This window comes from Melozone crissalis, unplaced genomic scaffold (assembly GCF_028551555.1).
Source record: "Melozone crissalis strain CALT ecotype California unplaced genomic scaffold, PUWL_Pcris_2 ptg000046l_1, whole genome shotgun sequence".
In the NCBI taxonomy this organism is placed as follows: domain Eukaryota; kingdom Metazoa; phylum Chordata; class Aves; order Passeriformes; family Passerellidae; genus Melozone; species Melozone crissalis.
In genome coordinates this window covers 11,572,475-11,599,308 of record NW_026535824.1, presented here as the reverse complement: position 1 = coordinate 11,599,308, position 26,834 = coordinate 11,572,475, and the positions used below count along the sequence as shown (strand labels likewise).

The 26,834-nt window shown below is 52.5% G+C and overlaps 1 pseudogene; it reads left to right on the top strand.

Annotated features, from left to right (window-relative positions):
• The first annotated feature begins 204 nt into the window (after positions 1–204).
• The window catches only part of LOC128943489 (serine/threonine-protein kinase pim-1-like), a 38,421-nt pseudogene continuing 11,791 nt past the window's right edge, over positions 205–26,834 (top strand).

Here is a 26,834-nt window from a genome sequence, read left to right as displayed (position 1 = left end):
CTCCCGCGGCCCGCGGAGGACACACGCGGCGCGGCCGCTCCCGCCGCCTCCGCTGCGGCTTCCCCGGCCCGAGCTCCGCCGCTCGGCAGCGCGGCCTCCAGCCCCAAGCCGCCGCGGCCCGGGGCGGGTGGGGATGCCGGGCCCGGGGCGGGTGAGGGGCGCTCGGGGGTCGTTGCTGGCCCCGAGCCGAGCGCTGACAGCCGCGTCTCGCCCGCAGGTGAGGCGCAGGAGGCCCTGCAGGAGCGGTACCGGCTGGGATCGCTGCTGGGACGCGGCGGCTTCGGCAGCGTCTTCGCGGCCACGCGGCTCTCGGACGGCGCCCCGGTGAGCGGCGGGGCCGGCCGCGGGCGCGGGAGGAGGGGGCGGAGGAGGAGGTAGGAGGAGGAGAAGGTCGGGGCGCGGCGGGACGGGTGGCGAGCTCAGCCCGCTGCTCTCCCTCGCTCGCAGGTGGCCATCAAACGCGTGCCGCGGGATCGCATCCGGCACTGGGGCGAGCTGGTGAGTGAGCGGCAGCAGCCGGGCCGTGCCAGGCGGCGAGGAGCCGGGGCCCGGCAGGGTGGGAGCCGCCGGGAGCCCTGCGGGGAGAGCGGGCGTGGGGTGAGCGGGGCGGGCAGAGCATCCCGGGCTGGCTGAGGGCTCGCAGAGCCCCGGCACGGCCTCGGCCCCACTGACGGCACCGCGCTCCTCCCGCAGCCCGACGGCACCAGCGCCCCGCTGGAGATCGTGCTGCTGGCCAAGGTGTCCCGTGGCTGTGGTGGTGTTATTCAGCTCCTGGAGTGGCTTGAGCTCCCCGACAGCTTCCTGCTGGTGCTGGAGCGTCCGGAGCGGTGCCAGGAACTCTCGGGTTTCCTGGCGGAGCGGGGGTTCCTGCCCGAGGAGGAGGCGCGGGGGCTGTTCCGCCAGGTGCTGGAGGCCGTGCGGCACTGCACCAGCTGCGGGGTCCTGCACCGGGACATCAAGCCCGAGAACATTCTGCTCGACCTGGCCAGTGGGCAGCTGAAACTGATCGACTTTGGCTGTGGCGCCTTCCTCCAAGACACAGCCTACACCCAGTTTGCAGGTGAGCCCTCGCACGGGATGCTCCTGGGCATCTTGTGGCCCAGCCTGGGTGCAGCACTGGGGCTTCCCCCTATTGCAGCCGGGATAGGATTGATGCTGGAGCCGAGTTGTTCTGGGTGGGGTGTGAGGGCGGCCAGCTCCCAGCCCTGCTGACAGCCTTCAGCACCCACTGTGGCCTGGGCTGGGGCTGGAGGTGGGGCAGCCAGCCCGACACAAACCCCCATGGGGGTAGCAGAGATGGGAGTCTGACCCCATGCCCCAGATGGTTTGGTGTGCAGGCGAGGAAGGGCTGGACTGCTCCGCTCTCCTTGTTTGCCTTGGCTTATTAACATTTTTGGGGGCCATGGAGGTGGGGAGGAGAGTGAGTTTTCTCCACTACTGGGTGGGTTTCTTCTTTGTGTGTCATGGTTGGGCCTTCCCAGGGATTGTGCTGCCCTCTTCCAGCACCGGTGGCTTCTTTTCCAGCCCCGAGTTTGTGCACAAGTCCCAGGTGCTGGTGAGAGGGCAGCTCTCACTCCATGTGCCTCTGGGGCAACCCCCACATGGCCAGGGATGCTGGGGCCAGGCTCTGGGAGCAGCAGCATCCCCCTGCTGATCTCTGTCTGTGTTCCACAGGAACCCTGTCCTATAGCCCACCAGAGTGGATCCAGCACCAACGCTACCACGGCGAGGCAGCCACGATCTGGTCCCTGGGCCTCCTGCTGTGCCACCTGGTCATGGGGAAGCACCCGTTCAGGAGGGGCCAGGAGATCATCCGGGGGCGGATCTTGTTCCCACGATGGCTCTCTCAAGGTGGATCCTCATCTCTGGGCACGGGGGCAGTACCATTGCTGGGAGACAGGAGCAGGCTCATGGGCATCCCGCTCTGGCAGCTGCTGAGGAGGTGGCACATGTCCTGCTCTCCTGCTGTCCTCCAAACAGAACATCCATGGGGAAGTTTAGGCCCAGCTCTGGGCACACCCAGCATGGCCTGGGCATGGGAACAGGGGGGCAACTTCTCCAATTGACTGATGATTTCTGGTTTCTCTCCCCAGACTGCCAGGATATCATTAAGAGGTGTTTGTCCATGCAGCCCTCGGAGAGGCCATCCTTAGAAGATCTTTTCTGTCATCCTTGGGTGAAGGGTGTTCCTCTGCCCTAGAAGATGGGAGAGATCCACGTGCACATTTGGATCCAGGGGCCTGGCAGGTACCAGCTCCACGCATCTCTTGGCAATCAGTGGCAAAGCAAACCAGGCTGGTTTTGTCCTGCCTGTAGCTTTGAGCAGGGGTCAGCAGAAGGGAATATGCAGCTCTTGGGCTGGAGCTGAGCTGCAGACCTGGTGTGGCAAGCACTGGTGACCACCATCCCCCTGGTTTTGTTTGTCCTGTTCATGGATGGCTGGGGCCCTGGGCAGAGCCCTGACAGCCTGGTCTGGCCCCAGGGCAGGAGAAGGAGCCTCTGGAGAAGCTGTTCCAGGTGGGGCTGCTGCTGGAGACACCAAGGACAACCTCAAGGATGACAATCTCTTCCCAGCCTGGCCAGCTGAAGATGATGGACTTGGATTCTGGCACCTTCTTCAAAGCCAGGCTCCAGGCCCAATTCGCAGGTGAGTCCACAGGCAGGGGGATGCTCCCTGATCTGGGCATGGCACGGCCTGGCTGGGCACCAAAGGTTCCCCCTTTGCTGGGGCAGATGTAATGAATTCTTCAGTCAGCTGCCCAGCTGCTTTTTGACTCTAGGAAGCTACTGAGGGCTGCATGTGCCATGGCTGGCTGCAGGCTGGGCACATGTGCTGCCCTCCTGCTCTGCTGCCAAAGGCAGCAGGAATGGGCAGCTCTGGGCACAGCCAGCATGGCCTGGGCACCGCAGGCCTTGGCACAAGGGCACAGGAGCTCTCAGCTGACGGGCACTTTTTGCTTTCTCTCCTTGCAGCCGGGCTCTGCGGGTGCTGAGGCTGCTCTGGGCTCTGCCAGGGCTCTGCTGGGCTCAGCCCTGGGCCCAGCTGGGCTGGCTCTGCCCTCACATTGCTCTGACAGCTCTGCATCAGACGAGCCCGTTGCGAGCACAGTGCCCGAGCTTTCTGCTTTGGCAGGTGAGTGAGACTCTGCTGCAGGCCCAGAGATTGCAGCTGGGGACACACATCCAATTGGCAAGGACCCAAACTCTCCACAGTCCCAGCTGAATGCCTGGATCTCTTTTGTCTGTCCCATTCTTCCTTCTTTATTGGCTGGAATTATGCAATTGCACGTTCTTCCTCCTCTAGAAGTGCCACAAGTGGGCCAAAGCTGGCGAGTGGGCCGTGCTCCTGAGGCAGTGCAGTCTGGAGCTGGTGGATGGAGAATTGCTCTTCTGCACTGCCAAACCAGAGCAAAAAGCTGTAAGTGGGACTTTGTCAGGGATTTCTTAGAGACACAGTTTCAAAGGGAATGTGCAGCTCATTTCCAGGCTGAGAAGGAAGGTCATCTTCTAAAGGATTTGGGGTTTGACAGAGTTTCCACTCCCAGTCCTGCTTGGAGCTGGAAGGGCACAAAGCAATTTCCTTGTGCTTCAACCACAATTTCAAATACCAATGTTGGAAACAAAGCCCAAAATCTTTTAAAAGGCTGCTGAGGTCAGTAAGATGGATGCATGCCATCAGCACATTTACAATGTAAATAACTGAGTTCTCTTTTTAAAAAGATCATTTACCTCTTAATGCACAGAATTTAACTTTGCCTTTATATTTTGGTTTTTTTCACTAACATTATGTTTTTTTCACTAACACTTGGATTTTACTCTTATCTTTTACCATTTACCTATTTTTCCCTTTGTCCTTTTTTTTCCTTTCAATAGAAAACATGTCCTACAAAAGGAACATCCTTTGCTCCTGGTTCCTGTGTGGAGCAGCTCCCTTCCTGCTGGCTGAGCTGGTCAGGCAGAGCCCGGCTTTTCCCCATTGCTGGGCACAGACTGATGGAGCAGCACTGCTGAACACGGGCACACAGAGGGACCAGCAGCAGCTGCCTTTGGCCACCTGAGGCTCCAAGGCCCAAACTCTGAGCAGCCAGGGCTGGAAGAGACTGGCAGGATCTGATCCCTGACTCTGGGCCAGGGCTGCACAAATGACCCCACAGAAGCAGCAGCAGCAGCAGCAGCAGCACCAGCAGATGGAGCTGATTTTGAGCACAGCCCCTGCCCTTCTTCCCTCCCGTGTGCAGTGGTGTCACAGCAGCCTGAGGCACCTGGGAGCCCCCAGTGCCAGCAGGGACTGGAGATGGCAGCCCGGGGCTCCTGGAGGCTTTGCAGGGAATGGAGCTGGGCACTCCCTGTCCATGGGGAGCTTCCAGATGGAAAAGGCTGCTGTGCCCAGGCAGCTGCAAGGGCACAGAAAGGAGGCTCTGGAGCACTGGATCTGTGCCAGTGCCACAGTCCTGAGCAGCAGCCACTGAGCCCTGGGGGAACAGAGGGCACAGCAAGAGGGACAGAACCAGGCAAGGGCAGAGACTGGAGAGAGCCAGGCCCGGGAGCAGGAACAGCTGCTCCATTGCACTCTTGGAGAAAGCTCTTAGCTGGTTCAAAGCACTGAAAGGCGTGAAGGGCAGAGAGGAGGCCACAGCAAACAATGCTCCTGTTTGCACAGCCTCCCCTCTCCGTGTCCCAGAAGGAATTGCATGGACTGTGTTCTTCTCTCCGAGGCATCTCGTTCAGCATGAGCAGCTCAGCACCAGGAGCTGAAGGAGCTGAAGCCTCAGGCCACAGGAGCTGGGCAAGAGGGAACTTTTGGAGCAAAGTAATGCTGCTAAAATAGTCCCAGCTGGATGCAGTGGATATAATCATGGAATCACAGAATCCTTTCTGTTGGAAAATCCCTCTGAGCTCAGCCAGTGCAGCCGCTCACCCAGCAGTGTGAAGCCCAGCACTAAACCACGTCCCTGCAGTGCCAAGGCCTGGACACCAGCCCTGAGTGAGGCCTGGACAGCATGCCCTGAGACAAAGGTGGCCTCTGGATGAACCTTCCAAGCAAAGGTTATCTTTGTATCTGCTCCCTGATGAAATATGCATGGTCATTAGCAGTGAGATAGATGCAGCCACTCGTTAGTGAAACATGTGTTGGAGATGAGGGGGAGACGACCATCCTTTAATGCATCGAACTCCGATTTTATTGATCAATCAATCACCTTAAATAACAAAGTTAACGAACTTCATGCATATTCTGTAATCCAATGTCATGATAGGCTAACAGAGAAATTTCTAACCACTCCCTTTGTTTTAGAATACCTACAATTGTTTATTAAAAACAGAAACCAAAACAGAAACCAAAAACTAAAACAGAAACCAGTGTTCCCAAAACGTTTTCATCTGTTCTCAGGATGGCAGGCCTTCCCAGAGACGGTGTTCTACTTGTTATGGGAAGACAATCTGAGAACTCCATTGTTTATAGAATGATGCCTGAGAGAGTCTAATTGTTTATACAAATCAGAAGGCTGAGAGCTGTTAGAAACTGCTTTTACTTTTCCCCTATACTTTTCTCTCAATTGTATGTCTCATGGCCTTTTCTTTAAGTCATTCTTGAAAAACTCTCCAACAAACATGTATTGACCTTTGTGTATTTAGAAGCCAGACAAGGCCATGAAATCTGACATCTGGCCTTGTTTGGGGCTGTATGGTCAAAGTCAGCTCCCTTGGTTCCTCCTTGAGCCCTGGCCAGGCTTTGGGAGGGACCCAAGAGGTGGATGAAAGCAGATGTTGCCACACTAGCAGTGCTGTCAGTTTGTTCCTTCAGCACTGTCAGAGCTGGGCCCTCTCCTAGCGGGGTTGGAGCCTCACCTGGGGCTGGAGGCACCTGCAGGAATTCCCAGTGCCCAGGAGTGGCTCTGCAGCCCTTGGCTGTGACAGCTTCCCCAGCTGCTGTGTGGGTCTGGGGGATGGTAAAGGCTGAGGGTAAATGCTGCTGGATCTTTGTTAATCTCTGCAGGCAATCTTTGTTGGGGATGGTTGGGTGCATTGCTGAGCTGCTCCTTTTGTGATTCTTTGCTGCTCTGAACTGCAGGAAATGACACTGATTCCTTCAGTTGGAGTCTGTGCCTTTGGTGCTGCCCCTGCCCACTGGTAAAACAAAACTGGCACAGTCTGGCCAGATCCCAACAAAATGTCACTTGTTCAGTGTAAATGTGAGGAATCAGTGCCATCAGAAATTCCCAGCTGGGAAGCCCTTCCCTGGAGTTCCCTGGCTCTGGAGTGGGCTGAGGTCGGAGCCCCGTGGGAGCAGTGGGGCAGTCGGGTAAAAGAAGCTGCACCCCTGGATGTCTTCAAATGCATCCAAAAATTGTATATGGAAAAGGAAAAGACCTTGTGGATTTGGGCAGACAAAGATGAATTTGTTGAGAGTACATAGGAAACAGCACCTTCAGAAGGAACAATGATTGTTGGAATGCTCGCACAAGGAGCAACAGAAGAAGGTTTTCAGCTTGAGCTCAGATGCCCTTGTGCAAGTGAAATATCAATATAACAAATAACTATATACATATTTATAGTATAATAAGACCTTCATGTTTATATTTATAGCTTTTAATGTATATATGTCTATATCTACATGTCTATATCTGTATTTATATATAAATATGTACATATAATAATAATGTGAAATAGTGCTGACAATACTAATTTGGTATCTTTGGCTGCTCAGGGATGTAACACGAAATACCCTACAGAACAGGATTGGCCAGGACCCTAATGTCAGTGGTCAACTTTGTGAGATTGTATACAATGGAAAAAGGAGGAAGGGAGGAAATTGGCTATTTTTACAGGGTGTGCTGATACTGTGATGCAGAGTGCTTTGTCTGTTCCTGTGAAAAATACAGCGATTTTGTCTGCAGGGTTTTTCATGTACCAGAGTATGCACAAGCTGCAGGATTGGTTGAAAGGGTGAAGGGGTTGTTAAAAGAGCAGTTGGAAAGATGAGGAGAAGGGAACCTTTGCCCATGGAGAACCCATCTCCCAGATGTGCTCCATGCCCTTCACAATGGCGCATGGGGAAATAGAAACCCCCTGGCTGTGCACGGCTGCCCCCAATTTGCAAATCCAACCATTGGCAGTGAGACTTGGGCTGCCTGGGAAATTGTTCTGGCTGTGATGGCCCCTGGCAGGGCCGGCCCAGAGGCTGCAGGGCTGGGCCTTCATGCATTGGAGTTCATTAGGAGAAATTCAAAGCAAATGAGAGCTGTCAATACTGAAACAGGAATTCAGATTCCTCCAGGACACTTTGCTTTGGTAACTGCTCCCTTGGAGCTTGGCCTTGCAAAGTGTTCCTGTCATGGCAGGAGGAAATGATGCAGAATATCAAGGAGAAATTACAGTAATTCTGTAAACAATAATGAACAAGATTGGATTATTCAACCCTGTGACAGGGTAGCACAATTATTGATATTGCAACTCTAAGAGCAATTGATAAAAAAGGAGATCCAGCTCCAGTCACCACCATTTGTGGAGATAAAGGGTTTGGATCCAGCAGCCCTAATAATGGAGCCAGAGTGTGGGTCGGAGGCCAAATGGCCCTCCCGAGGCAGCTGAAGGAGCAGCTCCTAGGAAAGACAACTCTGAGTCCTGAAACCTGGGCAGGAACAATGGGAATGTGTCCCTGCAGCCAAGGATTCTGTGTGAGAACAAGGAGATCTGACAGGATATGGTTTTACACATCCTGCCAGACCAGATCTCCCTGTTTGCCCCAAGGGCCCCTGTGGAAAATGCTCTGATCCACAGGGCTCAATGTGAAGGCTGCTGTGACACTGAGGGACTTGCACAGGAATTCCATCCAGGAGCCTGGGTGCCCTTCAGGCACTGGGACCCGGCCCCTTCCAGCCAGAGGGGAAAGGGCCCCCCAAGCCTTGTTAGCCACAGACAGCATGGGAAAGCTGAACAGCAAAGGGCCTGGGGGCATTATTCTGGAATTAAAAAGGTGCCAGCTCCATGGGCAACAGAATTCTTGTTCCTAATTCGAATGAGATTGAGAAAAAAGAATGAAGAACGGTGTCACTAAAGTACTACTGATGTCTGTAAGGTGTACCTTGATAGTCAGCCAGAATCTTTTTCTGCCACAAACACCTCTAGTGTTTCACCAATGGATTGGTCATCAAAATGTAATGATGGGTTTTGATGGATTGCTGAGCTTCTTTTGTAATTCTCTGCTAATGATGATGTGCTTTGCTGAGCTTATCCTTTTGTAAATCTTTGCAGCTGTGCATGATATAAATGACACAATTCCTTCAGTTGGTGTCTGTGTCTTTGGTAGTGAGCCTGCCCACTGGTGAAACAGGGCGCCCTCTTGCCTAGGTGTTCCCTGGGAAGGCAAAAGCCCTCCCTCCAAAATTCCCCCCTTTCTCCCTGTTCCCCCCTTCATACACTGAGCATGATGTGCTCTGGTCTGGGCTATGCCCGGGTCAGTTGGGGTCCCCTGTCCTGGCTGTGTCCCCTGCCCAGCTCCCCCACAGCCGCAGCCCCTCCCCAGCGTGGCTGGACGAGGGGCAGGACAGGCCTTGGCTGTGCTGCAGCTCAGCAAGAACAAAACCATCTCTGCGTGCTCAGCCCTGTGCTCAGCACCCGGCCCAGCAGTGTCTCAGTGCCAGGGCTGTGCCCTCAGTCCCTGCCAGGGGTTTCCATGACAACTGCCAGGACGGGTGACCCAGGTGTGCCCCCAGTGCCCATTGCCATGGAAACAGTGCCCAGTCCTGCCCCTTTCTGTCTGGCTGACCTGGCCTTTGGCCCTGGCAGTGCCGTTGGCTGCTGGTTCCTGGTGCCTGAGCGGCCAGCGCGGCACAGGGCATGTGGCCATGGCACAGCCCCCAGCAAGGGATCCCCTCTGGCTCTGGGCACTGACACCAGCCCTGAGCAAGGGGCCAGGGCAGCTTTCTATGGCCACTAACCATCACAACGGGGCTGGGCATTGGTTGCCATGGCACCAAACCAAGGACCGGGCCCCATGGCCATTGGCATGGCACCTGGTGGCACCAACAAGTGTCACTGCAATTGTACCTGGAACAGCCCTGGCACCGCTTTGTCCTGAGGGTTGCAATGGCAGCTGAGGGCAGCAACAGCTGGGGCTCTGCAAGGGCCCTGGGGGAGATGGGAAGGAGCAGCAGAGCAGGGGCTGATCCATCCCCAGTGCGCTGCACAGCCCAGGGCAGCGTCCCAGAGCGTCCACATGGAGCTGCCAACAACATCCCCCCTCTGCAGCCCTGGCCTCTCCCCCAGCTCACACAGGTGCCCCATCCTTGCAGGCACAGACACGGCAGCACTGGCTCAGCAGCCCCTGTTTGCATTGCACACAGCAGCGGGAGCACCCCCATGCTGTTGGTGTGGGCACATGAACCTGAGGGAGCACAAATGCCATCAGCCCCTGGGGCCAGCAAGGGCTGGGGAACACCAGGGAAACCACTCAGCTTTGTCCTGGCCTCTGCAGTCAGCCAGAAAGTTTGTTCCCATCAGCTGGGAGTTTCCTGTCCCACTGCAGACGCTGTTGCTCAGAGCCAGGGCTGCCTGGCAGCCACCCCCAAACTGCCCTCAGCATTTCCTCTGCTTCACCATTGCTTTCTTTACTCTTCCTGATACAAATTTCTTCTAATTGCCCTCCTCAGGGGACCCAGAACTGGACACAGCACTCGAGGTGCTGCCCAAGCAGTGCTGAGCACAGGGGAAGAATCCCTGCCCTGCTCCTGCTGGCCACACCATTCCTGAGCCAGGCCAGGAGCCATTGGCCTTCTTGGCCACCTGGGCACACTGCTGCCTCATGCCCAGCCTGCTGTCCATCAGGCCCTGCAGGTCCCTTTCTGCCTGGCTGCTCTCCAGCCGCTCTGTCCCCAGGCTGTATTGCTGCAGGGGTTGTTGTGGCCAAAGTGCAGGACCCGGCACTTGGACTTGTTAAACCTCACCTTGTTGGGTTTGGGTCCTGGATCCAGCCTGTCCAGGGCCCTGTGCAGAGCCTTCCTACCTCCATCCTCCATCAGATCCACACTCACACCCAGTTTGGTGTCATCTGCAGATTTGCTGATGTTGGAGACAATCCCGTCATCCAGACCATTCCATGCAGACATTGAAATCCACGCTGGCTGGCTCTGACCCCTCAGCCATCCTGTGGGTGCCCTGAGATGGCACTCAAGGTGATCTGTTCCATAACTTTGCTAAGCACCCAGGTCAGGCTGACCGGCCTGGAGTTCCCCAGCTCCTCCTTCCAGCCCTTCTTGAGGATGGGCTCACACTGGCACCTCTAGTGCTCTGGGACCTCCCTGCTGAGCCAGCACTGATGGTAAATGATGGAGAGCAGCTTGGGGAGCTCATCCACCAGCTCCCTCATCCCCCTGAGATGGATCCCATCCAATCCCATTCACCTGTGAGCATCTGAGTGGCTCAACAGGTCACCAGCTGCTTCCTCCTGGATTCCAGGGGGGCTGTTCTGCTCCCTGTGCCCATCTACCAGCTCAGGAGAGCACTTGTCCTGAGGACAGCCTGTCCTAATATTGAAAATTGAGAGAAACAAGATGTTAAGTAGCTCTGCCTTCTCCTTATCTTTAGTTACTATATTCCCCACTGCATCCAATAAAGAGTAGAGGTTCTCCTTATCCCATGTTTTGCTATTAATTTAATTGTGGAAACATTGTCTAATTTTTTTCACAGAAGTGGTCAGGTTAAACTCTAATTGAGTTTTCACCTCTTGACTTTTTTTCTGCACGACTTTACAACATCCTTAAACATTTCCTAAGCTGCTTGACCTTCTGTCCCAAGTTGATGCACCTCTTGTTACCCTTGAGTTCCCACAAAATCTCCACGGCCAGCCAGGCCAGTCATTTTCCTCACTAGCTCATCTTTTGCCACACTGGGACAGGCTGCTCCTTCCCCCTTAAGATTACTTTCTTGAAATGTGTCCATCCTTCCTGGACCCCTTTGTTTGTAAGGGATATTTTCCTTAAAAAGAAATCAGTGCCTGATTCATTACTCCCCAAATCTGCATCCTAAATAAGCCAAAGTCTGCCCTTCATAATTGTTAATAAATTGTTTCCTGTTCAACTGTGGTCTGTTGGCCATGAAGGGAAAATTTCTGTGCCTCTGAGTCTCACCAGTTCCTGACCCCCAAAGGACACAAACCCGATGAGTTGTGTTTCCCACTCCAGTGGCTGCACTTGCACTTCCCTCCATAGCCAGAGCAGAGCTCCCTTGTCCCAGAAAGTTCTTGGCAACGCAGGGATGAAGGAAACAGGACAGGCTCTGGGGATCAGGGGCAGGGCACAGCCAGGGATTTGGAGCCTGTTGTGAGCCGAGGGCAGGACTCAGACCTTGGCCTTGGTGAACCTCATCCAATTGTCCTGGGCCCATGGCTCCAGCCTGGCCAGATCCCTCTGCAGAGCTTCCTGCCCCCCCAGCACAGCCACACTCCCACCCAGCTTGGGCTCACCTGGGAACTGACTGAGGGTACCCTCAATGGCCTCATCCAGATCAGCAATAAAGAGATTTCGCTGACCTGGCCCCAATCCTGAGCCCTGGGGACACCCCTGGATGTGACCCCATTCCTCAGCTGCTCTGACTGCCAGGGGTTGGATGAGAGAAATGGTGGTGTTGGGGTAGGAACAAAGTGTGATTGACTGTAAGCCATGAAGGGTCTTGATTTTCATATCTGCTCAAACTGCATTAGGAGGTGCTGGGGATCAATATCAACTGGGGATTGCTGATATCAATCTATAAAGAAGAAAATAAAACAGGACAAAAGAGTTCTCTCTGCATTGTTTTCAATATGGTATATTCACTTTGAATAGCCTTCTGAAATCTGTCTAATTAACCACAGAAGATCTGAAAACTTAGATTATTCCCATGGGATTTTCTTGTTTTGGGTGTTTTGAACAAATGTTTATGAGCTTTTCTTACTTAATTCCTGAAGTCAAGAGGTGCTGGGGATCCATATCAACTGGATACCAATCTATAAACAAGATACCAATCTATAAACAAGAAAAGAAAACTGGACAAAACCAGTTCTCTCTGTTTAGTTTTCAATATACCATATTCACTTTAAATACACCTCTGAAATCTGACTAATTAACCACAGAACAATTGAAAACTTCAATATTTCCCACGGGGTTTTCTTGTTGAAATGTTTTAAACAAATGTTTAATAGCCTTTTTCACTGAATTCCTCAACTGAGTAGCTCAAGAAAGAAGAGGCCTCTGGAGTAGTAAAATTCATCAGCACCCTCCAAGTGGCTGAGGATCCATCTCCATCAGAGCAGCAATGAACAGAAATGGGCACAGCTTTGTGGCTGCCCCAGCTTTGGCATGGGCCCTGGGCCTGGAGCAAGAGCAGCTCTTGAGGTCCCCAAGGCCGGGGCTCTTGTGCTGCCCTGGGTAGATGGGATGGCAGCAGGGGCTGCAGAGCTCTCAGCACCTCAGGCCGAGGGGAGCAGGGAAGCCAGGGAGCCTCCTTTGGCCTTGGCCAAGCACCTTCCCTCATGGCTGGAGCCGAGTCCTGTGGCTGCTGCTGTGCCCTTGCCAGGGGCTGAGGCCCTGGGGCAGTGCCCAGAGCAGCCTGGCTTGAGCAGAGCTGTGGGGCCAGAGCCAGCTGGGCTGGGCTGGGGAGAGGCCCTTGGTGCTGCCCAGAGCTCAGGGCAGCTGGCAGAGCTTGCAGGGAGCTGGGCTGGGCTCAGACAGCCTGGCCTAGAAAACATCAGTGTCCATCTCAGCCTGACTGAGCGTGCAGGGGCAGGACTCAGGCCAGGCCTTGTGAGGCAGGGCCAGCGCCTGTGCAAGGCATTGCAAACAGGCAAGTGGCCCAGAGAGGAGGCTGCTCTGTGCCCTTGGTGGCAGGGATGGAGGAGGGAGGGGGTCCAGAACATTTGTCAGCACCAGCCTCTGTGCCCAGGCCTTTGCAGCCCTGGCTGCTGAGCCCAGCTTCCGCCTGGGCTGAGTTTGGCTGTGGCCCAGCTCCATCCTCCTGCAGGGTCAGGGCCTGTTCCCAGTCATGGCCAGCCCTGGCTGCCTCTCTGCTGGCCCAGAGGCTGGCAGAGCCCAGCACAGGGCTGTCTGTGCAGTCCCACAGGTGCCAGGGGCTCTGCAGGAGCTGGCAGAGGCTGCCCAGCAGGGAGGCCATGGGGCACAGAGCCCCAAGGCTGCTGTGGGCACCACGGCACAGGGGCTGTTCCCAGCCGCAATGCTCCTGGCCTGGGCTGGGCCTGCACAGGGGCTGGGCCACCATGGCTGGGCCAGCACAGGCCCAGCCGCTGCTGGGGCTGACAGCAAGGCCAGGCTCACACAAGACATTGCTGAGCATGGCCTGTGCTGACCAGACCTGACTGTGCCAAAGGCAGAGCTCAGCTGCCCTTGGGGGCTGCAGCAACAGTCCAGAGCCCAAAGAGCCTCCATGGCTGTGCTGGAGACCAAGGCTGCAGGAGGGAAATGCAGGGCTGCTGCAGGATGGGGAGGGCATTGAATTCCAGCACACACCTCAGCTCTCTGATGATCCCAGCACCATGCTGGGCCCTGTTTCAGACTGGAGCAGAGCAGATGTTGATGGGACAGGAGCCCTGTGGGGCTGTCAGGGACCTGCAGCTTGCAAGGTGCTCTGCTCTCCCTCAGGTGCTTTCGGAGAGATCCAATCCTAGCTGGGCACCTCAGGGCACAAGTGGCACTGCCTGGTCCCCCCCCCCCCCCCCCCCGGCAGTCTTGCCTGGCGGGGCAGGGAGGGAGGAGTGAGTGGGGCTGGGGCACTTTCGCTTTTGGCTTGCTGGCCTGCTTGCTTGCCTGCTTGCTTGCTTGCTTCTGCCTTTCCCCTAGCTGATAGCTGCCTTTTTTTTTCCCCCTTTGCTGCTTTCTGCTTTCTGCGCTGTTTTTTTTCTTTTCTTTCGTCCTCTCTTTCTTACCCGCCCCTGAAGATACTGGACCAGCTCCGGACCTGACCTGGGACGTCCGGCGGGATCTCCGGAGTCAGCGAGAGAAGCTCAGAGCCCTCCACAACACTGCCTGGTTTCTTTTCTTTTCTTGTGTTGGGGAGTGTTCTTTTGTTACTTGTCAATAAAGAGGTTTTCTTTTCCACTTTGCTCCTCCGAGAAATTCCTTCCCTAACCCGGTATTGGGGGAGGGGTGGTTGGAGGTTTGTCTTTTGGGGGGCTCCCTTTTGGAGATTTCCCCTAATTTGTCCTAACCAGGACAATCTTTTTGGTGCGTTGGCCAGGAAACAGAGGCCAAAGACAGTGGAAAAAAACCTATAACAATAATATTTTGGTTTTGGTTGTTTTGTGGGCATATTGGTAATTCATAATGTCATTTGGGTTGAAAGCTTGCTGGTATTTCTGGTCCCTTGGGGTTTTTGAAGCTTTAATACCTTTGTGGTCCCTAGGGTTATTTCCTTACCCAGAAATAGCTCTGGTGTTGTCCCTAATAAGTAACCTTTGTAAGCGGGGGGCACTAACCAGAATAGTCATTGGGCTGGTCGTATGTGTGCTGATTTGTCGGAGGTTTATGAAAGACTTTGTTTCAGGAATGTATGGATTGCTGTCATGGCTGTGTACTCAGTTTGTTTGGGGAGAAGAAGGGGAAGGGGCTTCTCAGCTTTTGTCTTCCTTCTTCTCCTCCAAATTGTTGACATCTCTATTAGAAAATATTGAATTTCCCCTGAGTTTAAAAGAAACCATCTTTCTGGCATTTAATTTATTAAGCCTTTTCTATACTGTCTGGAGTGTATATAAAATGAAAGCCGAGATTTCTAGAGGGGTTAGAGAGACTCCTGATTCAGGAGTAAAACAAAGCAGGAAAAATCTTGACTGGAGTGGGAAATGGGAGGATATGGGCCAGACTTTAAAGGAATTTTCTGATCCTATAGACTGGGACTTTCCATCTGATCAAATTCAGAACCCAGTCGAGGTGGCAAAGTATTTGAGGGAGAAGTGCCATGGTAAGACTAAGGAGGAAAGGATTACTGCAGTGAGCTGGGTCTTGGTGCTTGTTTACCGTACTCTGCTAGATACTGTGGAGCAGCAGATAGCAGAAAGGGAACAGGGAGATAAGTTAGTTACTATCCCAGTGACCCAGGCTGCAGCTAACATCCCAGGCTCCAGGCTAGCAGCTGAATCAGACAATAGGCCTCAACCCATGGCTGTCGCAGCTAATACAAGAGGTGGAAAGTGTAAAGGCAAGACCGATCGAAAGGTGGAAGATGATGATGATGATGCAGGAGAAGGACCCTCACCAAAATCAGAGGCCACATCAAAGGGCACAGATTCTGGAGCTAATATTGACTCCTTTTCTCTGAAGGACCTCAGAGGCCTAAGAAAGGATTACAGATGACAACCTGACGAATCTATAATTAGTTGGTTAGTCCGCCTTTGGGATGCTGCAGGGGAGGTTACGATTTTGGATGGTATTGAAGCGAGACATTTGGGATCCCTGTCACATGATCCTGTCATCGATCAAGGTATGATGAGCAGGGCTAGCCCTCACAGCCTCTGGGAACGGGTCCTGGATAGTGTAGCACAAAGATACTTATGTGCAGATGATCTCTATATACAGCAGACACGGTGGAAAACCATAGAACAGGGGATCCAACGCCTGAGAGAGATGGCGGTGGCAGAGCTCATTTTCTCAGATGATATAACAACTAGGAATCCGGACCTGGTACCATGCACACCCGTAATGTGGAGGAAACTTGTGCGACTTGGGCCACCTGAATACGCTTCTGTCCTAGCAATAATGAAGCGGGATTATACATATGAGACTGTGCTCGATATGGCGAAGAAGCTTCGAGTGTATGCAGATGCTGTGCATGGACCAACTCATGCCAGAATTGCAGCAGTGGAAACCCGACTGCAGAAACTAGAGGACAAAATAGAGGAGAATCATAAGAAACTCCGGGAAGAGATTAAGGAGGACCTTATTCAAATCTCAGCTGTGCAAATTAGAGGCCCTGGTATCCAACGCTGGTGCTCCTTTGATGGGGAGAGAAGGTACACCCCACGGGCTGAGTTATGGGTCTTTCTGCGTGAGTCTGGAGAAGACATGAGGAGATGGGATGGAAAACCCACCGCTGCTTTGGCACAACGGGTGCGTGATTTGAAGAAAAGAGGAAGTATCACCAAAAAGAGAGCAGCTCTGGTTGCTCGTAGCTGAGATGTTGAGTATGACGATGACATGTCCGATCCCCTTGAAGGAACTTCTAAGGCATACGCCCAAGGAAAGAAGGACAGTCTGGCTTAGAGGGGCCCTGCCTCTAGCCAGGAAGAGGCACTGGAAAACTGGGTTTTTTGGAAGGTGTGGATCAGATGGCCTGGCACATCAGAGCCACAAGACTATGAAGCATTGGTTGACAATGGATCACAGTGTACCTTAATGCCATCGGAACACGTGGGGACAGAACCTGTTTCCATTGCTGGAGTGACGGGGGGATCACAACAGTTGACTTTATTGGAAGCTGAGGTGAGCTTGACTGGGAAGGAGTGGCAGGAACATCCGATTGTGACTGGTCCAGAGGCTCCGTGTATTTTGGGCATAGACTTCCTCCGGAATGGCTATTACAAAGATCCTAAGGGATTCAGGTGGGCTTTTGAAATAGCTGCAGTGGAGATAGAGGGTATTAAACAATTGAATACCTTGTCTGGACTATCAGAGAACCCATCTGCAGTAGGACTCTTGAAGGTAGAGGAGCAATGAGTACCAATTGCCACCTCAACAGTGCACCACAGGCAATACCGGACAAATCGAGATGCCGTGATCCCCATCCACAAGATGATCCGAGAGCTGGAGAGCCAAGGGGTGGTCAGTAAAACCCACTCACCCTTTAACAGCCCTATCTGGCCCGTGCGAAAATCTGACGGAGAATGGAGATTGACTGTGGACTATCGTGCCTTGAATGAAGTGACTCCACCACTGAGTGCGGCTGTACCGGACATACTGGAACATGGCATCGAGTGGGTATACCATATCCCCTATCATGCACCAGCTGCAGGGAAAGTGGAAAGGTATAATGGATTGTTAAAAACCACCTTAAAAGCATTGGGTGGGGGGTCTTTAAAAAACTGGGAGCAGCATTTGGCAAAGGCTACCTGGTTAGTTAACACTCGAGGTTCCACCAACCGAGCGGGTCCTGCTCAGTCTGAGCTCCTTAATATAGTAGATGGGGATAAAGCCCCAGTGGCCCATGTCAGAGGTTTGTTGGGAAAGACAGTATGGATCAACCATGCCTCGAGTACAGACAAACCCATCCGTGGGATTGTTTTTCCTCAAGGACCAGGTTATACATGGTGGATAATGCAGAAAGATGGAACAACACGGTGTGTACCTCAGGGAGACCCGATTGTGGGGTGAGACTCATATATGAATGTCATTGTTTGTTGAATGTGAGACAGAAGGAAACTGTAAGTGTCAAAGGTCTGAGCAAGTAAGATGAGAGGAATGCGTAAGTGTCAAAGGTGTGAGTAAGTAAAATGAAAGTTTTTTATTGTATGTTCACGATATGGGATAAGGGGTAGAGTGTCATGGGGTGACAGCCTTTATCCCAGTATCGTGTATTGGTCTGGCAGCTGTGTTTTCTCTCTCTCTCTCTCTCTCTCTCTCTCCCCCCCACCCCCCGGTCGTCTTGCCGCGGTGGGGCGGGGAGGGAGGAGTGAGGGGGAATGGGGCACATTCGCTTTCGGCTGTTTGGCTTTGCTTGCTGCTTGCTTGCTGGCTGGCCTGCTTGCTTGGCTTGACGCTTTGCTTGCTTGCTATTGCCTTAGCCCTAGCTGATAGCTGCCTTTTTTCCCTTTGCTGCTTTCTGCTTTCTGCGCTGTTTTTTTTCCTTCTCTTTCGTCCTCTCTTTCTTACCCTACCCTGAAGATACTGGACCGGCTCCGGACCTGACTTGGGACGTCCGGGATCCCCGGAGTCTGCGAGAGAAGCTCGGCGCCCTCCACAACACTGACTGGTTTCTCTCCTTTTCTTGTGTTGGGGAGTGTTCTTTTGTCATTTGTCAATAAACAGGTTTTGTTTTCCACTTTGCTCCTCCAAGAAATTCCTTCCCGAACCCGGTATTGGGGGGAGGGGTGGTTGGAGGTTTATTTTTTTGGGGGGACACCCTTTTGGAGATTTCCCCTAATTTGTCCTAAACCAGGACAAGCACATAATTCCTGCCTCTTCCTGAGATTTCATTGCTGGGTGAGGAGCTCAGCAGTGCTGAAAGCTGAGGCCTGTCCTTTGTGATCCCTTTGGGATGGCAGTGGAAGTGCCCTGAGTGCACATTCAGAGGCACCTTCAGGGCTTCTCATGCCATGACACCAAAACTAAATGTGCAAGGTGACTTCCTAGAATGGCATGTAGTCCTTTGAAATATCTGCAGGCAGTGGTCTGAAACTGCTTTTTGAGCCTGCTCCTTGGGATCATCAGTGAGGGGCTGAGGGCTGGCCTGAGCCCGGTGTTGTGTCCCAGTGGGAGCAGCCCCACAGCCTCACGTGCAGAGCAGGCATTGCCAGAGGCCCTGGAGATCTCATCTGCCCTGCATCCACCATTGTCAAGGTGCTGTAAGCATCAGCTGGTGCTGACTTTCCTCTTGGACCCCTTGGTTTAGGCACTATAGGGAATTTCTCTCCTGAAGCCCGTGGGATTTGCCCCTGGCAGGTGTGATGGGGATGCTTGGGGAGGGTGGGGCTTTGGGGGAATGCTGCCCGGGCAGGGGCTGAGCTCGGGGCCCTGTTGGGCCCATGGCCCCCAGAAGCAGCAGCAGCAGCAGCAGCCCCAGGGCCCAAAGCCCCGTGCCCCCTGCCCAGCACAGGCTGCCCTGCAGCTGTCACCCGAGCGGGGCCCAGGGGCCACTGGCTGCTGGCAGCAGCAGGAATGCGGGCAGGGTGAGGATGCCCTGGCCTGGCTTTTGTCTCTGGAACAATGCAGGCACAGGGCAGTGCAGAGCAGGCTGGGAAGCAGAGCCCAGGGCCTTTGGAGGCTGCAAGGCTTAAAGATCAGCCCCTGCAGCAGCCCAGATGTAGCTGGCCCAGTTGCCAAGGCTGTGGGGGCCTTGAGATCGTGCAGGTGGATTTTGGATGGCTGTGGCCTGCTGGTGGCTCTGGGCCCAGGAGTGCCTGTGGCTGCAGCAGGAAGGGTGACTGAAGGTTTGCTGCCTGCTTTGGTGGCCTGGCTGCAGAGGCCAATGCTGTGAGAGCCCCCTGTGTGAGAGCTGGTGAGAGCTGAGCTCTTGGGGACAGCGCTGTGCCCCAGGCCAGGAAGAGCAGCAGTGCCCAGTGCCAGGAGTGGTGTCAGTGGGAGCCCCTGTGCACAGGGACCCCCAGCCCCAGGGTGGCCGTGCCAGCACCCCCAGGGACCTCCAGCCGCAGGAACGTGGAACAAGTGGAACTCACAATTGTGCAAAGGCTGCCTGTTCCCAAAGGAATGGCCAAGAGAAGTCAGGTTTTAAAATGAAACAGTATTTATTTGCCAAAGATTGGCAAATCTAGGATTTACAGAACATGTGTCATTATACAATTGTTATAACAACAAGAACAACAATGTACAGAACATATTTACATGGGATCCGAGGGGCTAACAATCTTCAAAACGTATTTACAGGAAACTTCTAATGTAGTCAACATATTTACAGGAACTTCACAACTTTCAAACGTATTTACAAAGGTATCAGATCTGCGCCATCATGTGCATGAGTCCTGGAAGAAAGGAAGCAGCAGAGCTGGACTCAGCTGGCAGCACTGGGCCCAGCAGGGCTGGGAGCTGGGCCCCAGGGGCTGGGCCGGGGCTGGCAGGGCTGGCGTGGCCCCAGGCAAGCGCAGGGCAGGCCGGGGCTGGTGCTTGTGGCAGCACAAGCCAGGCCCCCTGCGGGCACCGTGTCCCTGAGCGGGGCCATCCAGCCCAGCCCCAGCCTGGCGTCAGGGGACCCAGTGTGTGTGTGGGCAGGGCGTGGGAAGCATCTGCCTGTCTTACCTGTGGGGCTGCATCTTCATCCAAGGACCATGGGCTCCTCCTCGTCTTTCTCATCAACTTCCATATCCTCGATGTTGTCCTCCTCATCCACCTCCATCTCTTCGATGTTGTCCTCCTCGTCTACTTCCATGTCTTCAACAGTGGAGGACATGGAAGTAGAGGAGGAGTCCACCTCCATCATCTCTTCCTCATCCAGGCCCAGGTCCACTTCCATCTCCTCCACAGTGTCTCTGTCAGGCTGTAAGGGGCAGCACAATCTCCCAGTGGGCTTCTTGTCCCACACCATCCATTCCCACATGGCTGCAGCCTGCCCAGGCCAGGTGCCCCCTGCCTGGAATTGCACTGTACCTCCATTGGCACATCAGAGCACATCCTGCTGTGATTGGCGCTCCAAATCTGGCTGCAGGAAAAGCCCAGGCAGCAGCAGCAGCTCTGTGCTGAGGGTCAGAGTGCAGGGTGAGCAGCAACTGACCCTTGGCAGCCGCTGAAGTGTCTGCTGTGCTCGTTTCCAGGTCCTGGACATTCCACCTGGAACCCTCTGGGTGCTGTGATGTCACTGACGTTTCAGGGCCACTCCGCCGTGGGAGATGGGGATGGCAGAATGATCAAATCCTTGAATGGTTTGGCTTGGAAGGGACCCTCAAGATGATGTGGTTCCAAGCTTATCAACCTCCCAGCACACCAGGTGGATGTGGCCCCTGTCACACCTGGCCTTGGATGTTGCTGGGGATGGGGCATCCACAGCCTCTCTGCACTGGTCCCTGTGTCAGGGTCAAGCACCCTGAGAGTAAAGAACTTCTTCCCATCATCAAATATCTTCCACCTCTTGCAGTTTGATCCCATTTTTCCTTATCCTTTCTCTAAAGTTCCTGACGAATTGTGCTCCTCCACTTCCCTTTGGGTCAGGCTGTTCCTGCAGGGTCATACCTGTGGCTGGACCTGCAGACAGGAGAGAGAGAAGCCAAGTTCCGAGTCAGGAAAAATGCGGAATGTGGCTTGAGAACTGAGAGAATAAGGAAAAAGAAAAGACATGCAAGGCTTTTTGTTGCATGGGCTGTGGAATTCATGCCTTTTATTAGAGGGCCGTTCCCTGGTGCAGTCAGTTCCTGTGTTGCAGCCTGCCCACAGAAACCTCTGTGAGGGACCTGCACTAGCAGAGGTGGGAGCTGGCTTGCTTGGATGGCTGATGGATGAGGCAAGAGAGGGATCGTTGTGTGGAAATCCAAATAGTGTGGATTGCGCTGAAGAGGGTCCAGGAATGGAGACAAAATGGGACTGGGCACACAATATGGGGGTGAACAGCGCAGGATCATTACAGTAAGCCAGGACCAAATTGATACAAGAGAGTTGGAACATTCCGAGCCAGTACATATAAGAAAAGTGCAGCAGTTGAACTGGGTGATGCCATCAAAATGTGCTGCATCACCATGAGCCTTCAAATGCCCATGGGCGACAACATTGCATTCAGAGCGGTGACTTTTTTTACCTTGGTCACTTTGCTCTGAGGTATTACAGTTCCAGTGGAAGGCCCCTGGGCCCTCACATCTCCCCCTTTTTGTTATCTATAAAGAAGGCTTCTGCCATAGACTTTTGGAGATATTTAGCAAAAAAGGATAAAATAACCAACACAATGAATACAAAATACAAAGCCCAAAAAACGGTCTTAACTAAAGATGAAAGCCATCCTCGCAAACCCCTGTGTTTGGAAAGTCCAGTGAACCAGTCGTTGTTGCCTTCCATCTGGATCTTGTTTCCTTGATATTTTAGCAGCTGGATGCCCTGGTATACTGACTCGCTATGTGACAACAGGTAGAAAAAACACATGCCTTCAAATGCCTGACAGGCAGTGTTATGGACAAGAAATTGTGGCTTGTCTGTGCAAGCAACCAGTTGAAAGCATGCGGCTCAGTGAGGAGCATCCAGATTCCTGCTGCAGCAGCAACCAATGGCAGCATCCTCTGACTTTGATAATTTGTTATCTGGAGGCTTTGATGGCCTAAAAGTAAACAGATAAAGCGAGTAGAAAGTGAAACGTAAGTTGTGTTCCCACTAAACTTTCTCTTCTGTAAGGCAAGGGTGTGAACACAGCTTATTACAACAATCATAGAGCAATGCTAAAATATAATTTTTAAAAATGTTAAGACATATATCCTGGTAAGTGGTGTCTGAGCTATCTTGGTCTTGGTGTGTGTGGTCAACGCTGCTTAGGAGATCTTCTGTCCTTCTCCTTCTTCTTTTCCAGGCTGCTGCTGTCTCCCTTAGGCTTTCATTCTGTTCTTCTGATGGTGGCTCTGGTGTTTGCCTCACTGTTCCCAGAAAGAGTTTTTATGTATTTTGCTGGGATCCATCTTAGGAATGTTGCTGTAGAGACAAGGGCATCTTTTCTTTCCCAAGTAATGAATGGAAAAGGGCCCATAATTTGTTTAGATTCAGGTTCTTTGCTCAACACAGGTGACTGTTCTTTTAATTGGGCTGCAGTTGAATTAGTAAACTGCCTGATGACTGGGGGAGTTGTCTCCATAAATGGGTTGTTCAAAAAGTTGAATACGTAAAAGGCCTTGGCCAGTCTCTCAATGGAAGATAATATCTGGATTACCCCTCTCAGTTGATCAAAGATCCTTTTGATTGATCAGTGGGCCCTCTCCGCTGTGGACTTTCCAGTGGTGGAGTGTGGTATGCCAGTGATATGTTTTATACCCCAGTGGTCAGAAACTTGTTGGAATCAGTGCAAGGTATAAGCAAGAGCACTATCAAACTTAATTTCCTGTAGAACTGCGAAGGTGGAAAAAAACTAAAAAGTAATGTTTTGTAGCATCTTCTGATTTTTCACCAGCATGGGCAGAGATGAAAATCGCACTGTAAAAGGTGTCGATTGAGACGTGGATGTACTTTAGTCTGCCAAAAGGGGCCTAGTGTGTGATGTCTGATTGCCAGATGTGGAGACTCTCTAGTCCTCTTGGATTGACTCCAGCTCTGACAGAAGCAAGGCCATGTTCCTGACAATTGGGGCAGGTGGCTACAAGGGATCTTGACGGGTCTTGGGTGTTTTTGAACATCCTAAGCAGGGCAGGAATATTTTGGTGGTAGAATTTTTGGCTGATCCTAGCCTGTGTAAAAATGATCTAAGGCGTATTGCAGTGGTTCAGATGTTTGAAGTAGGCAATTGAGGTGCTCTTGAGTGAGAAGTAAGTATATATTCACAAGGTCTGTACCTGCAAGGGAGCACAGATGCTCTCTAGCTTTCCTGATTAGTTGTGCAATAACTTTCTGTTTGGTTGTTATCATTTTACTAGGTTGGTGTTCTCTGAAAACGCATTCAATTTCTTTGAGGGGATCTGAGATAGTTGAGTCCCCCTGAAAGAATAATGCATGGAATTTTGGACTGAGACCAAAGATTGCCAGGGAGAAAGGAAAATTAGGGTGGTATCTGTGTGCCTGTTTAGTTTGAATCACCCAGGATGCCTTATGTACAGTTGCTTAAGCCTCCGGTGTCAGTGATCACTGGAATCGAGTCCTTCACTGCCTTTAAGGAGCAGGAGCAGCGGCGTGAGGTCTTCTGTGGTGATTCCCAGCAGTGAATGTACCCAACTGATGCTTCCACAGAGCATTTGGGGTTCTGGCAGAGTCTTTGGGTTGTCCTTGATGTGCAGTGCTTGTGGTGTGATGGTTCTCTCTGCAGTTTTTAGGCCAAGACACTTCGAAGGGGCTGTCCTTCAAACTTTATCTGCTGCAATCTTAAAGCCTTTCTCCTGTACCGCAGTGATGACATCTTGTACTGCAACATCCAAAATGATTTGAGCTCCTGCACAAACGACTGTGTCGTCCATGTAATGAAAAATGATAGCATTAGGATGTTCATTTAATGGTCCATATAATGCAAAGCGATTACCATTAGGGCGAGAGAATTTGGACATCAAGCAATTGACAAATATTTGGTCTACCCTTCAGTCGTTGAGGCAATACAGTCCACTGGTACCTCTGTAAAGGTGCTTGTCGATTTAGTGATGGAAAAGGCAACCCAGGAGGGTGTCATTGGGCTGCATGGGGGTGTCAAAAAAGTAGTCATTAAGATCTATATCAACCATCTGCCAATAACAGTGTAATCATAGGTACAATTGGATTAAACCTCCCTGAACTAGCCTTCCTTCAGATCTTACCCATGCAATCTTCAAAGCAATGCTCTTCCTATGCTCAGGCTCCATCAATCACAGCCTAAATGTCGAACAAGATATCCAAAAAATAGGAGGACTACAAAAACTGCTACCCACAACTACAGCATGGTGCACCATCGGCAATCTCAAGGTAACATGGAGGCTGAGGGCAGGCTGGACTGGAGGGAACCACTGTCCTCGATGACCTCATTGATTTTCCTGAGGTCCTGCAGGAGCCGCCTCTTGTCCTTGCCAGGCTTTCATATGATAATGACAGGCACATTGCAGGGGCTAGTAGATGGTACAATGTGGCCCACAGACAGCTGCTCCTGCAAGAGGGACTGCAGGGCCTTTAACTTTCTGCCTGGGAGGGGCCACTTATCCACCCATATGGGGTCGTTGGTCTTCCAGGTTGACTGAAGGGTGGCACGCAGCTCAGTGGCCCTGTCCAGAAATCCTGAGGTGTTGATAGGATCTCTAGCCTTGTCCCCCTTTGGGACAAGAGGTCTCTTTTTCTCAAATTGTTATTGGTGCCCGGATGACAAAAGATCTTACTGTAGAAACTGTGCCCTCAGGACCTTCCCTGCAGATGTTACTGTGACTCCAGAAGCTGGTAGTGCCTCCCTGGTAGCTAATAATTACCCCAGCAGCTGGAACCAGGAGCCATTGTTTTAGCCTATCAGAGCAGGAAATTATGGTGACATCAGCTCTTGTACCTAATAGTCCTGAAAGACACCTCTTTCTCCCATTACATGACAAAGCACACTTTAGAATGGGTCTGTTTCTGCCTGTTGTCTGTGCCCACATCACCATTGGATGAGATGGTGTGGTGATCATGTCCCGTAGGAGGATGGCTCTGACTGTAACTGTTCCTTTTGAAATGAAAAGGGGAGGGTCTAAGCATAGAGCCTGGACAGTTATCTCCTGCAAAGACATCAAGGCGAGTACCTCAGGTAGTAGAGTGTCTCCATCCCTTCCCTGGTGTTGGTTAAAATCAAAATGTCTCTGGGCCGTTCTTCAGGCCTGTATTTGCCTGTTGGAATATGGTGAACATAAATATCGTGGATTGGAATTGAAAAGGCTCTTACCAGCTGCCTTTGGGTTCCAGGGCAGAGCTGTCTTCTGTCGAGTTTTCCGCAGTGATCGAGCTGTCCCGCTGGATCTGAGGAGGTTGCTGTGCTGGTTCTCCACGATGTTGGGGAGAGTGGGGTGGAACGGCCACGCGTTTGGTGTCATTGCGCAGGGCCTTTCTGTGTCTGTGTGGGGTTTCCCGCAGGCCACCGGTTTTGCTGGTGTTTGAAAGCATGTAGACGAGGGGGGCAGTGAGGACAGTAGCTGTGACAGCTAGAAGGTCCCTGGTAATAGCCTTTATTTATAAATTCTGTTGAAAATGCCCCATCTCCCTACACTTAAAGCCAGGTCCTTTTTCATGTGTATGTCAGCGAATAACTTGGGAGGGTACTAGCACCTCAACTATAGCCTGACTGGTAGCCTTAGCTAGGCTGGCATCACAGTGTAAGGATGCCCTAAGTGTGCATGCCTCGACCATTTGTGCAGTGGTAGGCTTTGGGTTAAGGGGTAGAGAAGGTAAAATGTCTTTACAGGTGTTATTAGCATTTGTTTCAGCAAGTTTAGTAAGAAGTACCTTCCTGGTTTTTGGATGTTCACCTTGCTTCTCTATTGCTTGTGGAAGGTGGTCAATACATTTTAGAAAGGATTGCCCAGGTCCCTGCAGAATGTCTGTGAAATCTAGAGTAGGTGTTGTTCCATTGGCTGTCTGCTTGAGAGCTGTGTTTGCAGCACTTCTATCTCTTCTAACAGAGCTCTGGGAAGGTCTATTGAATGAGGTTTTGTGAAATCTTCCTCCCAGGCTAGATGGACTAGTGTTAGGTGTGCCCACCTGTCTTCCCTAGCATAGTCTTTTAATAGTTGTTCTGTTAGTTTTTTCCCCATTTCTTCCCACAGAATAATTTCAGTGGGAGAAAGTAGGATGTTCATAAAATGGACCAGAGTGTGACGCACCATAACATGTGCAGTGAAGGTGGCATTTAACAAATTATTAAAATACAGTGACCCCCTCCCCATGGTCTTTCGCTTCTTTACAAGGGTCTTTCATCTCCCGTGTGTGACAGCTTCCCATTGGGGGTTAGCCCCACTCTGGTACTGCACCAGTGCTGCTTGTATTTTAGCTACCAATTCCCAGTCCCCGTCCTCAGCCGCCAGCTTCTCCATCCTCTGCCCAGAATCCTCAGGCTCATGCTGAATGGCAGATGAACCTTCCCTCTCCTCTCCAGAAGAGGGAACTTGTTCTTTGGCAGAGGAGCGAGGCCTTGGGGTGACTGGCCAGGCCCGGTGTTGTGGGCCTTTGGTAGCCCAGATGGCGGCCTTCCAGTTACCACCCCTCACACTTCCAGCTCTGACAGTGTGGGATCCGCAAGGGGCTGAGTTGGAGGTGGTAGGGCAGTGGGAGTAGGCAAGGAAGCGCTGGATCCCAATGCAGAGGTGTTTCCTGATGCAGGGGTAGGACCCAACATGGGGAAGACCCGATGAGAGAGCTGGGGGTGGGAGGGAGTTTGACATGGACCACCCCTTCCAGAGGAGGGACTCCATTTTATGGGCTATCTGAGGGGGATCCAGTGAGGAGAGGTACTGGAGAATGGGTTAGGGTAGAATCCAGGCCTGTGTGACCTGGGCAGGGGGTAGAGAAGGAGGGGAGATGTCAGACTGCAGGTGGCTT